We start from the raw sequence: 13,706 nt of genomic DNA on the forward strand, positions 1-13,706 counted from the left end.
GTCAGAAAAAAAAACTAACGCTGACTTTTTATTGACCAATGCATTACACACTAATTACGCACTAACCCAGCGCCGCCAATTAAGCAAAACAAAACGAATGGGCTGCCGATGTACGAGTTTTATGGGCCGTTAAGACAAAAAACGAAACAAAAAAGTATGAGATGTATCGGCCCAAAAAGCACGTCGGCCCACCGGGAATCTCCCGGTAGTCCCGATGGCATTAGACTACATGCCTGGACGTGTGTGACTCCGACACAAAACAAAATCCTACCTGTAGCCCTTCACCATCCACTTATTTAGCTGCTGTCGCATCAGTTGACATGCCATCTCCTTTCCCCTCTTTCTTTTTCTATTTTTAGCCCCCGACAGCTTTTTTGCGTTATCCATCTTTTTCGACGACAACTCACTAACTGTTACTTGTTCCTGCTCGCTCAGCGCTCACGGCGCCCGTGCCCGCTCGCGATATTATCCCGCCCTCTTCTATGTCAAAATAATGACATTGGCAACATCGCTGTCTGTATCTGACAGGACAGTTAACATTGTAAGCTAACTTACCTCAGGCTTGCTTTCCGACGTGCGGTTCTTTGTTCGGCAGTGTGTCATCAGACTCGCGGTGTTAAAGACTTTGAAAACAATTCTGCCCTACTCTGACTCGGATTGGCTGTCAGATTTCGGCATTAGGAATGATGATTGTTTTTTTAAAGCTGCTAAGTTTATGGTAACTATAGAGATATAGCGGGTAAATGCTGGCCACGACCACGACCCCCCCTCCCCCCCATAAACATTTTCTCATCGGATCTGCACAAATCACGTAGGTGACCCATTTTGGTTTTAAAACGGCGAATTTCACCGAAAGGTGAGGAGTTTTCATGCCTGCATGTTGTTGTAATGTTTTAAGTTGACTAGTTACACAAGAAAAAAAATCGAAATCGAAATCGTGAATCGGTCAAACTTTATAAAAAAACCTAGATTTTTTTTTTTTTTTTTGCCATATCGCCCAGCCCTACATCAATGCTGTGCCCTTGACCATGTAAAGCCTTGATAAAAATGTCCATGTTCACCCAGTGACTTCCCTCCAAAGGCACCACCAAGATTTTGCCCCCATCACAGAGAGAACCAAAAAAGATTACGACTGTTATCCAAGGAGAGACAGAAACCATGTTCTTAGAAAATTATGCCCCCATCAAAACAAATCTCCTACAGCCAGAGGAGGAAGAACTCACTAAAACAATAAAAAGAAACAATGCGGTACCTTGATGACAAATACAGCGACCCTGTGAAGAATGAACTCTTGGACATGTCCTCACTGATGGACCCCAGGTTCCGTTCAACCTACATTGACCCAGACAAGGTGGAACAAGTCAAGAAAAGAGCTGTCACTGAGCTGATGTCTCTGCCTGCTGAAAAAAGTACACCACAGCAGCCTGGTCCAGCCAACGCATTCTCATCCTAGGGCGTCATATACTGACGCTTTTGACATTCCGTCTACATCCAACGCACATGGCACCCTTTAGCATCAATATGACACGCACAGAGCTTTGTTCGGTTATGGGTAGGTTTAGGTCTGGGGTAGGGTTAGGGTTAGACCGCTAGGAGGCGCCTTCTGGCCCATATCTATCTGCGTCTCATATTGACGCTAAAGGGTGCCATGTGTGTTGGATGTAGACGAAATGTCAAGAGCGTCAGTATATGACGCCTTGGGATGAGATCGGGCTGGGTCCAGCTGTGCAAAGGAGAAGCACAGCCTCCGCCCAACAAGAAAATGACTTTAGCTGCTTTCTTCAAGAAGAATGTGCCAGAGCCATCTTCTCACCAATCGGAGGCAGTGAAAGTAGAGACAGAGCTGGAAACCTACCTAGTGACTCCTGAGGTAGACCCAGACACTGATCAACTTCAGTGGTGGAAACGTCACAAACCAAACTTCCCAAGGCTCGGTAATCTGTCCAAAAAATACTTGTCTGTACCTGCTACAAGAGCCCCATCAGAGAGGCTTTTCAGTGTGGGAGGGGGCTTTGTTACATGTAACCGGGCATGCCTCAAGCCAGAAGTAGTAGACAGGCTTGTCTTCATGGCTAAAAATGCATAAAAGAAGAATGTTGAAACTAAAGTAATGGATGCAGATGTTTCATTTTGTTTATAATTTCAGGGATTCAGGAAAACTGTTTAAAGTTTTGTTTGCACTTTATAAATACCCCCTGTTAAAATTATGTATTTTTGATCTAATTATTATTATTTATTTTTTTACATTTATTTAACCAAAAGTGTATTATCAAAGAGGGACACACAATTTTATTTATTATTTATATTTTAAGTTATTTTGAAGGTGCATTGTGTCACTGTAAGTTTGAAGTTATTAGAAAACTGATAAGCTACATGTCCACTGTCTACAATGGCAGGGCCAGCCATCTCGTTTACAAGCATGTTTTGAGGCTTGTTTCCTGTTACACTTATGCCTCAAGGGGAAATTTAGATTAAACTGCATAAGGGAAAATCAGAACAAAATAAAGAGTATATTTGTTTTGAGAAATTTCTTTGTCGGTTGTAGTTTGTTTTTAAATAGAAAAACATAAAACACGGGTTTGATGTGAAAAAAAAAATAAAAAATCGAAGATTTTTTTTTTTTTTAAGCCATATCGCCCAGCCCTACTATCAATGTATTATTTTGCTCATCAGTGAGAGTAGGTAACTTCAGGATATCTAAAAAACAGCCAATTTCCTGGCTTCTGTCTTCTGGTATTTTAGAATATAATTTTCTATAAAACATTTCAAAAACATCTTGAATATTCTCTTGTTTGGTTTGTGTTGTGTTGGTTGCAGGATCCCTTATTTTATATATTGTTTGATGTGCTTGTGTTTTTCTTCTTCTTAATTTCAATGCCTTTTCTCTATTTCTTGAGTATAAAGCAAGCATATTAATTTCATTTAAATTTTTTTTATTGATTGTAATATTTTTGGGTCCTTTCTGCCCTTATGTTCTCTTTCTAACAATTACCTAGTTCTGACATGAAACTGTAGATGGTGCAGGCTGAGGCCTTGTCCACACGGACACGGGTATTTTTATAACCGTGACTTTTTTTTACACGGTTCGGCCGTTCGTCCACACGGAAACGCAGTATCAGGTCACTGAAACCGAACATTTTTGAAAACCCCTGCCAGGGTGAGGATTTTCAGAAACGCCGGTTGCAGTGTTGTCGTGTAGACAGTAAAACCGGGGTTTTTGCTTCTGATTCAGGCTTCTGATTGGCCAACGTGGCTTTACGATTAGGGTTATATCGCCGCCTGCTGGTGTGGCATGCTCTTGACAGCGCGTGATAGCGTGTTTTTGTGTTTTCATGTAGGCGGAGATTTCTTTTAAAGGAGAACTCTGTAACTCTAGCGAACTCTAGTCACTTCTTCGCTGATTTTCCCTTTTGTTGTCGCATGTTTTCCCCACGAGCTCCCCCTACAGCTGTGGGGGGGCGTATATTTCACAACACAGTCGTAAAAAACTCACTTGCGGCGGCCTCCTCCCCCTCTCTACCGCTGCTCATGTGCGTTTGTTTTGATCGGAGCAAGCCAACTGTATCGCGTGGAGCTATGTCTACCGAGGTGGGTAATCTGGTAATACATCATACATGCGTGTGTGTTTATGTCGAATTGCCGTAAAGCAATTTGTGTTTCGCGCTCGTTCTCGTTCTAGTTCTCGCTTCTCACGAGACTTCCAATTTCACTTTGCCGGGACGGCAGTGCGCAAGTTGCAAGGTTGGTTTTCCGCCTGGGAACGCTGGGGGGAGCGGGGAAAGTCACCAATATCACCAGAACAGGTTGTTTAACCATCCAAATGATTTCTAGACAGTTTTATTAAGTTAAAAAAGTTACCAAGTTCTCCTTTAAACCGAGCATGTATGGACTTTTTTTTTGTTTTGTTTTTTTTTTTTTCGCAGGAGGAAAAACTCTGGTTATAAAAATACCCTATATAAAAATAGGCCTGATAGGTCTTAAACTTATTGGTAGCAATCATGTCATTATCTACATACCACAGCTGATTGGTTGCTGTTGCATCGGCGGCTAATGAGCTTGCTGCTCAAACATTCAAATACTTGGCATTGTTTGCTGTTAACAGTCTTGCACTTTTAGACAGCAAAAAAACACAATAAGGAAACATGGTCCAATAAATGTACAGAAACGTTCCCAAAAATAAACCAAAGTATACAAACAATCTGTAAGAATACTTAAATCTGGAATAAATAACACCAGTGGCTTTTTATGCTTTCTGGATAAAAAACAAAACACAGAAACATTATTAAAGATACATTCTCATAAGTCACACACTTTTACACTCTTCACATTACCAGTGACATTACTATTCATTTCCATCTCTCAAGACAGAGTATTAATAAACTTGAATGAACACAGACATCAAAAACAGTACAGGCCTATAGCTCTGAATCTATTTCTTTGAGTATAAACATTTACAATCAAGCATAAAATAAGTGACACTCACTCAGTGAAACGTTGCACCGCACGGAACTATAAAACTCACGCAGCTGTCAACTCACGTGTCCTCATTCTCCCCTCTGATATTATTTTATCAAAAGAGAAAGAAGTAAGCTATCGTTTACTTTCCCCTCAACAAGACCACGTGAACTACGATACAAAGATTCAAACAACACACTGATCACACGGAACAATTACTCACGCTCAATCGCTGTCACTGCAGCCTATACGATCTCGTCATATCGAAATATTTTGCATTCGAGAGAAATACAGAATAGTGCGATCGAACTGCTCCACAAACGAGTATTGGGAGGCTAGTGGGAAGTTCGGATCATTTTAGTGACTCGGATCATCTTTGAATCTCGTTCATCAAAATGAACGAATCTTTTTTCGAGTCATTTCGTTCATTTCAGCAGAATGTATTTAAAATGTTAAAATGTTAATTGCCAAATTCCCCAAACAACACATCAAATGTTGATCGCATTTAAAATAAGAAAAAAAAATTTGCAATGCAAGGGAAAGGCCAAATTATGAGAAACAGAAACGATTAATTCATTTATCTGGGTCTATGCTGTCTGTTAGTTTACCTCACCTCCCGATCTGAGTCGTTCGTTCATCCAGCGACATCCTCATAAACTGAGCTGTGCGATTAGGGTTAGGTTAGGGTCAACGCGTCCGCCATATTTCCGAGGGCAAGACTGCGCTGTATACAAATGCAAGTAAACGGGGTAAGCTGTGGTTTTTCTGGATAAAAACATTTATCAACCGATTTCAGTGGTTTGTTCGTGGTGTACAAAAAGTTCTCAAGTTATTTAAAATCTCGATAGTTAGACTTATATATATATATATATTTTATAAGGAATTGTCAAAGCTCAGGCTTGTCATGTATTTGGCTTTTTATTCTTGGATAAGATTTGTGAAGACCCCCATATAATAACATTTTCACATTAAAGCTGCAGTAGGGAGTTTTTAGAAAACGTTGACTTAGCCTGAAAATTTGAACAAGCACAACTTACAGGTCAACTCCCCCTTGCTCTCTGCTGCGCTACAGCCCTCCCTCCACAGCTCCTCCCCCACAACGGAGTAAGCAGGGCCAGAGACAATTTATATAAGAGACATGCCACTTCCTCAATCCTCAATACAATTATATAAGGAAAACCCGTAACGGCAAAGATGGCGGTTGTATGCACATGTCCCGCCCCTCCCGCTGGAAAGCCAATCACCTGCTTTTAACAGTCAAGCCAGGAAACATTTAAGCCTATCGTCTGGTTCCACTGACGCATGCGCACAGTTGAGGTTTTGCGACAGCGGAGACGATTTGTCGCGCGCGCGCAAAATGTAAACAAGACTTCACCGTCTCCAAATTAAGCGCTGTCTTGCTCTCTCTCCCGCACGCATATTAATCAAAATAAAACGACATGATGGTAAAAGGTCGGAAGACCAAAGATTCATGTGGAGCATTCAGAGATTTTTTTTTTTTCCTGAATTACCGCTGGGTGTGAATACGTTGCCTTATCTTCTCTGAAATGCGTTCCGCACATTCAGCTGACATAAAATTACTCTCTAAATAAACGAAAAAACCTATCCAGTGAAGTAATGTTTTCTGTGTTGACACTAACCTTGTGGGATGTCCATGTCCTAACTGCTGGGATAATCACACAACCGTATGACACGTCCAATTCGCGAACTAATGACTCATTTGAACCGATTCATTTTAATGAACGGTTAAAACAACTGATCTATACAATACATTGTTATTACTGATAAACCTGCTTATATTTAAATAATGGAGAACAATATTGACATGCACAACACCGGCGTTCTGGATAGAGACGTAAATGAAGTTGGTGTCGTGAACCCTTGCGCATGCGTAGTAAAGTATAACCTGTGGGGGAAATGCGTTTTAAACTTTATTTTAGGGGCAAAGTCATCAAACTTTTTCAGCGATTTTTATCATATTTTACTGCTGTTTCTATACATGCAGTTTTTATGTCCTGGTGACCAGTGAAAGTGCTGTTCTGACTCTCTGCCCATTCATTTAGATAGGAGCCTGGTCTTGTTAGTCCAAAATAGCTGCCCGGAGGCGTTGCCAAGATGGCGGCCGAGTGGCACGACTTGCCTAAAAGGACTTTGGCAGGGCCACCGATGACGGCGGATAAACAGTTATGGCACATTCACTGGTAGGGACGAAACATCAACAATATGCTTTACATTGACTATGGCCTGCCCATACTTTGACTACAAACTTGGTCCTCAAATCATTACGTATTTTGCAATACATGTAACGTAACTTCATAACGTTGCACTCTTTCTATAAGTTATAAATTGCTAGTAAAATTGCAAGTAATTATTCTAGCGATATGTAATGCTAAAGAAGGTTTGCTAGTACATTATTTCAGCAACATGACAAGCCAGTAAATTAGCAGGTTTCAATTGTTGCTTTGCACAGTGCGTGACATTTTATCTGTAAGTTATGCGACTAGAGTTTTGACACTGAGTCAATGGGCTCCGACGGGCTTGTTTATCATCATCGGTCTTTTTCCGTTTACCTGTCTTTGTTGTATGAGCTGGTGCCACTCGAGAAATTGGCAGTTTTGGCTGTTTGTCCGCCATTAGCACAGCTGCAGCACACCGGCAATCTTGATTTTGAACGACGGTACGCGCTGTGCAACAGAGGGGTGTGATCAGCGCGTACACGAGCTTGATTGACACTGCTAAGACATTCCTCCTGGCTCTGATTGGTTGTTTCTGACCGGGAGCGGTGTATTTCTGCAAATGGCAATAGGACCACTGGGAGGAGCCAGAGGAGCTTGATTTTTTTCACAGATTATCTGTCTCATATTCTACTGTCAGGACATAATGCCAGTTTTAACAAATATGTAAAAAATACATTTTTACAAAAGTTACCTACTGCAGCTTTAAATGAAATAAAGTTTTCTTATTGTGGAAAAAGCATTTTCTGTCTTTAACGCGATTTGAGCTTTTCTTGTGCATAGAATTTGACCGCCATTGAGAAAATGAAACTAATCGGCAAATAGGCTACACATCACACCAGCAGGCTGCTTTCTGTATTTTTATAGCAAATTATAGATATTTACTGATAGATACTCCAAATAACAAAGATAACTGATGGATCCTTTATGGTAATACATATTATATGGTACAACTACAGTGCAATGCAAATAGTAAATATAAGATAAAGTTAGAAGTAATAGTAAATAGTTTAGTGTATAGTCAATAAAATAAACAAACAGTATACAGCAAATAAAATAGTAATGAATAGCATAATTATATAATATGAAAAGCACAATGATATAATAGTAATATATTGATAAGCATCTAATTTATGTATAATACTATAATAATAGCAAATACAATGTAATATCAATTGCAGAATAATAGACAATAATACAAATAGTAAATTAAATAGTGACTAGTACCTACCTGAAACAAGTACTTGTCATAAACGTAGGTTTTAAGAAAATATAGATGAATATTTAGATTTCAGGAAATTTACTTTATAATAAAAAAAATAATGTAAGCTAAAACTATAATATAAATCATGTCAACTCATGTCTCAACTTTCACAGCTAAGTTAACTAGCGACATCGCTAGCTATTTTAGTCTGACTGACTCCAGTGGCCAATTAACATTACTATTACTAATTATATAATGACCAAATACAACCAGAAACAAATGTTCAGTCTTGGTTGTGAAAGGTAATTCCCCGAGACCTGTTAACAATTGTGCGGCGATTTGTACAGCCCCAAGCAGCACACAAAGCAGGCATTTTTCTCAATTCCCGTTATGAGAGTTATGGGAAAGTTGCCCTCCGCAATATGGCGGTGCTGTTGACGTACAATCCAGCGGCCAATAGGGCGTCTATGTATTATTATGTCTATGGTCTGTAGTACCGGATGCAGAATGACCTACTTGCGCTGAGCTTCGTGACGCACCTCCATTTGGAAATAGTACGTCTCACTTTTTTCCGGTTATGTTTACTTTCAATGTTCTGTGGTCAATGAGTTGAACAAACACCACCTAAATGAGTGTCAGCAATAAGATACATTTTTTTGGCAATTTGTATTGACAGTAGAAGGTATATTCTGATGTTTACTGTGTGCAGAATTTTCCAAACTTATCGGAACATGAAGTCTTAATCCAACCCAAGCCGATCTGAGAAAGCAGCGGGTGTTAAAAATATGCCATTATTTTACCACAAGGTGTCAGTGTTCATCTAAGCTAATGATCGCGACGCTGAAGTGTAAGAGAACAGATGAATAACATCAGTACGAACCACGAACATTTATTTATTTGGATTTAATATTTTAATCATTCTGTGTCATTTTTCAATGTCTTCACTATTTACATGTTTATGCCCAAAATGCTATAATATTCAAAGTAGTTTACTGTTATTCTCCTCTATGCTGTGTGCATTACTGATTAAATAGCCTAGCCTATTTAACATCGTTATAGACACCTCGCGAGCATTCATTTATTTAACTATTTTATAAGACTGGAATAAACACCAGCGCACACAACCAATCCCTTTAATAGTCAATTTCATTTCAAAATGTAAACCCAACAGGTATGAAATGTCACAAAAAACAAAACAAAAAAAAAACCTGTTAATGAGAAGACGAGCATATAGGACTGTTGCAGCTTTGTGGATAAATATATTTAGCCTATTTATTATTCAGAATGCACAGTTGGAAAGCAAATATATTTATAGGAACATTTCAGCAGGCTCAAGATAATTAATACAGAGATCATTAGTTATTGTTTTATTCAATTGGCAGCCATAAAACATAGTGATAATCTGCATTCTCATGTATGTAGGTGCGCTGAACGCTCTAACCGGAAACACCCGATGTAGCCTACTAACTAGAATGCGGAAGTAGCTGTGCAAGTAGTCCATTGATTAGTTCACGCTTCGAGTCTGTCGACTTCGGGTTCGAGTCGCTCGTTCATCACGTGACAGCCACACAAGTTGAGCTATGCAGTCTGTCCCGGATACAAAATTGATTAGTTCATCTTTCGAGTCTTCGGGTTTGAGTCGTTCGGTTTTATGTCACGTAACTGCATGTTTTTTTTTTAGGCTATATATAGGTATCATTATCAAAGTGATTTTCCCCATCATAGATAAAGTTTAAAGAATTACCAACTCTTTAGTACCACATTCATATGGAAAAGAACCATCATGACAGAAATTCAAAAAATTATACATTTAAAGAAATAAAAAAGCTATAATTTGAGACCAAAAACGCAGCATGTAACTGTTAAAAAACTGACTACGCGCTTGTTTATAAAGTTTGGGAATTATTAACTTATTAACTGTCCAGCGCTGTCAAATCACGTCACGTGACAAAAGAACGAAAGACTCAGACCCGAAGACTCGAGAGATGAACTAATCATTTCTCTTTCCGGTACTGACATAGCCTCTATAGGACTGACAGGAAGAATGAAAGACTCGACCCACTGACAGGAAGAACGAAAGACTCGGACCCGAACCTGAAGACTCGAGATATGAACTAATCATTTCTCTTTCCGGTACAGAACCTATAGGATGTTGCGCATGCGCGGTCAGCACAAACTTAACGAATCACTCTCTGAAACAACTCAGTAGTCCCGAGTCATATTAAAGATTCGTCCCATCACTACAGTGTAGACCTGGAGCTGATAGATATACGCCCCAGGCAGTTTTATGGCCCTGTTGTTCCTGATGCATCCAGTAGGGGGAGGCTGTACAGCGACACAAATTGAGGTATGTTAAATAATCTGCTAAAGTTATTTTTGTTTAGCAATGATGCAACATTTATTATTTATAAATGTTTAGCTAGATAGAGCTAGGGTAGGTAGATATCAATTCATTTCTATGTATCAATGGATGGGTCTATAATTTATTTAGAGAGACAAAAAGTTCTTGACGGTCAGGTTGATGTTCTGTCTGGCTCAAACTTAACTAACCACGTGTAGGTTTAGCTGCCCCTAGTATTCTCTTCTCACTTAAAAAAATATATTTTCTTTTTAATTTTCTTTTGTTGCCTGTCTTTAGCTTCCGTGAGATGGCCTCTTCCGGTAAGACCCTGTTTACTCCTTGCATTAAAACATACTCCACATGGTTTCTGGGGCAACATTACAGTAGATATTGAAAATATGTGAACTTGTTTTTTTACAGTCTATGGTGTGAACACACAAAAGACACATTTATAATAGGTATATATGTATGTAAATCTCTCTCTCTAAGTAAAGAGTCTAAGATTAAAGAGAACTGCACACTCACTCAAATATTTTGATTATTTCCAACTTTACATGATAAAACCCACATTAAAAACTTTTTCCATATGGTTTGAATGTAGATTCTGGTTTGAGTTGTTTCTTATAAATGAGATGATCTAAATATCTAATTTATATCTTAATATTTCTTAAAATAGCTTACTGATATGGACTAAAATGTAGGCTATGTGCACTTAATGTGGGTTTTATCATACTCTTCCTTTACCAAGTTCTCTTTAACTTGCATCACATAAAGGTGTGTGTTTGCTTTAGCTACTAAAGGAAATAAAAATATCTCTCTCTCTATAAACTATAAACAAACATCTACTTTTTTAACTGCATTCCAAACCAATAGCTTGTCTTGTAAATAAACGACTTACAGAGACATACATGGACATGCTTTTAATGTAATTTTCAATTTTCTCTGCACAGTCCATCATCAGTGGCGAAAAGTGGCTTGACATTTTTTCCAAACAAGTGCCAACAAGTGCCTGTGCCGTTGTACTTTGAAGATCAGGAGCAAATTGATGCAACCCACACTCACCTGACATCAATTCTGGGGCCTGTTTCAGAAAGGAGGTTAAGTGAAAACTCTGAGTATGTTAACCCTGAAATGAGGGAAACTCTGAGTTTTCTGTTTCAGAATGGGAGGTATGTTAAACCTGAGAAAGCAGAGTAAGTCAAGCCTGTTTCAGAAAGAGAGGTAACTTATACTCAGAGTCAGTTACCATGGCAACTTACTCTGTGAACCTAACCTGGTCGGGAGCAGGTTTTCTTCGGGAAACCCAGAGTTTCTTTCGGTCTCCTCCCCTTTTTTAAAGAGGAAGTGGTATTTAAACACCTCATTCATTCTTTCGGTATTCATTCATTGCGCACATTTCAGTCACACAGAGCGCATCAAATTAAGTGAATGAAATGGCATGTCCTTTTATGGACGATCCTGTGGATGAAGAGGCTGCATTAATCCGTAGGGAGTTGCATTTACGTCGGGAGAGGATTTTGAGACCCAGAGTGGATTTTTTGTCATATCCATATTCATTTTTATTTGAGCGGTACCGTTTTTCTTTACAGTCAATAAGATACATCCATAATCTCATCCATCCTTACATCAGAAACATCAGCCATCGCGGCCGTGCTCTAACATCCGAGCAGATGGTTTGCGTTGCATTACGTTTCTTTGCAAATGGTAGTTTTCTGTATAACATTGGGGATGCAGAACATATCAGTAAGGCTACTGTTTGCAGAGTTGTAAGGAAAGTGTGCCTCACTCACAGAGTAACGCTTTCTCCGAATTTTTGTGCTGTTTCCTGGGCACAAACCCGTGAGAGCCATCAAAGAGGAGTTTCACAGGATTGCAGGTCAGTGATGTATAAATCGGTTTAAATGAGGCTAACCTGATAAATGACGTTCAGTTAAGAGCATATTGCTGCGACCCCTGGAAGTAAACTAATAATTAGAATTCATTTTAGGATTTCCGAATGTGGTTGGATGCATTGATGGCACACATATTCCCATCATTGCACCTTCCGAAAATGAAGCGGACTATGTCAACGGGAGGTCCATCCACAGTATTAATGTGCAGGTACACTGACTCATTACAAATGTGGAGGCCAAGTGGCCCGGTTCTGTTCATGACTCACGAATGTATCGTGAGTCAACGCTGAGCAACAGACTGGAAAGGGGTAAGTAAATGCATGTATTTCAATGTATGCACTACACACTTACTGGGGAACTTCTATGCAGCTCTAAAGCAATGTGAACTTTCTTACAGGAGAGATTGATGGCTTTCTGCTGGGAGATAGGGGTTACCCATGCCGACCAACACTAATTACCCCTTACCCAGAACATGAACCAGGCCCCCAGCGCCGCTTCAATGTGGCACACTGCAGGACGAGAGCCCGGGTGGAGACGACCATAGGCCTGTTGAAAGGACGTTTCCAGTGCCTACGTCACCTCAGGGTAATCCCTGAAAGGGCCTGCGACATTATTGTGGCCTGTGTTGTTCTCCATAATATTGCCATAATTAGAGGGGAGCAACACCCTGCCCTACAAATACAAGACCCAGAGGAAGACCCCATCAACCCGGCAGATTTCCAGGAGGGAAGGGTAGTCCGGGATATGATATGCCGAAATGTCTTCACAGATTAATACACATTATATCCACCACCACAACCAACCAACCACAAAATAAAATTAAAATGAATAAACACAAAATCACAGCAATTTATATGGTGTTCTTTATTTCCTACACATAAAAAAAAAAAAAAAAAAGATTTAAATATATTTTCAATACTTAGAATTCACCTGTGACCATGCACTCACCTCTAGCTTTAGTTTCAGAATCTCAATTTCCAGATCTGCCTTTTGGATCTGGCGGTCCAAGTATACAAGTTCTTTGCTGTTTTTTTTCTATATTTTTAATAAGAAGAAGTCTATATAACTCCTTAACTGGCAACTGAAAATACAGTAGATTACAGTTACATAATGTAGTTCTAAAATTCTACAATATTAAACTGTGGCATTTACTGAAAATCACTGAACTGTGTTCATCTGTGCACCAGAAGTTGATGGACCATCCTCTTGCTGTTCTTCCACACTCTGGGGAGAGATAAAAATACATGTTTATACTTAGATTTAAACTTAGATTCTATAGGCTACTCCACATAAAAAAAGGTGAAGAAATGTGAATGTGTAGATTGTTTGATAGACACATAATATTAACATTACCTCTGTAGGCATCTCTGTGGCAGCAGAAACTGTTTCTTCATCCCCATCATCCTGTGAAGATGAACATTTGAGTACACTTTATAACACTATTTGTAATCATTTCTGGTGTATTGAGTTGGCTACTTACAACTGCCTGTGGTTCTGTTGGGACAGGAGGCTCCAAAAGACAAATTTTACCATCAGAATCTGTTGGTACCAACGAAAAACCCACCCCAAAGTAAAATAAA

General features: G+C 39.4%; 2 protein-coding genes across 3 annotated transcripts in view; both read right to left on the reverse strand.

Annotated features, from left to right (window-relative positions):
- Window positions 1-4,505, reverse strand: part of LOC309508392 (UDP-glucuronosyltransferase 2C1-like) — a 53,178-nt gene extending 48,673 nt beyond the window's left edge. Inside the window, exon 1 of the mRNA XM_082183006.1 lies at window positions 4,484-4,505. The gene's annotated coding sequence lies outside the window, so the exon portion shown is untranslated. The remainder of the gene's footprint in view (window positions 1-4,483) is intronic.
- The window catches only part of LOC309508391 (UDP-glucuronosyltransferase 2C1-like), a 42,109-nt gene extending 37,318 nt beyond the window's left edge, over window positions 1-4,791 (reverse strand). Inside the window, exons 1-3 of one of the 2 annotated variants that reach the window (XM_082183003.1) lie at window positions 4,679-4,791; window positions 4,484-4,556; window positions 1,253-2,072 (exon numbers count right to left, since the gene is read on the reverse strand). The gene's annotated coding sequence lies outside the window, so the exon portion shown is untranslated. The remainder of the gene's footprint in view (window positions 1-1,252; window positions 2,073-4,483; window positions 4,557-4,678) is intronic. The other variant, XM_082183004.1, reaches the window with a different exon arrangement.
- Window positions 4,792-13,706: the final 8,915 nt, after the last annotated feature.

The sequence above is a fragment of the Leuciscus leuciscus genome, assembly GCF_965113295.1.
Source record: "Leuciscus leuciscus genome assembly, chromosome: 10".
In the NCBI taxonomy this organism is placed as follows: domain Eukaryota; kingdom Metazoa; phylum Chordata; class Actinopteri; order Cypriniformes; family Leuciscidae; genus Leuciscus; species Leuciscus leuciscus.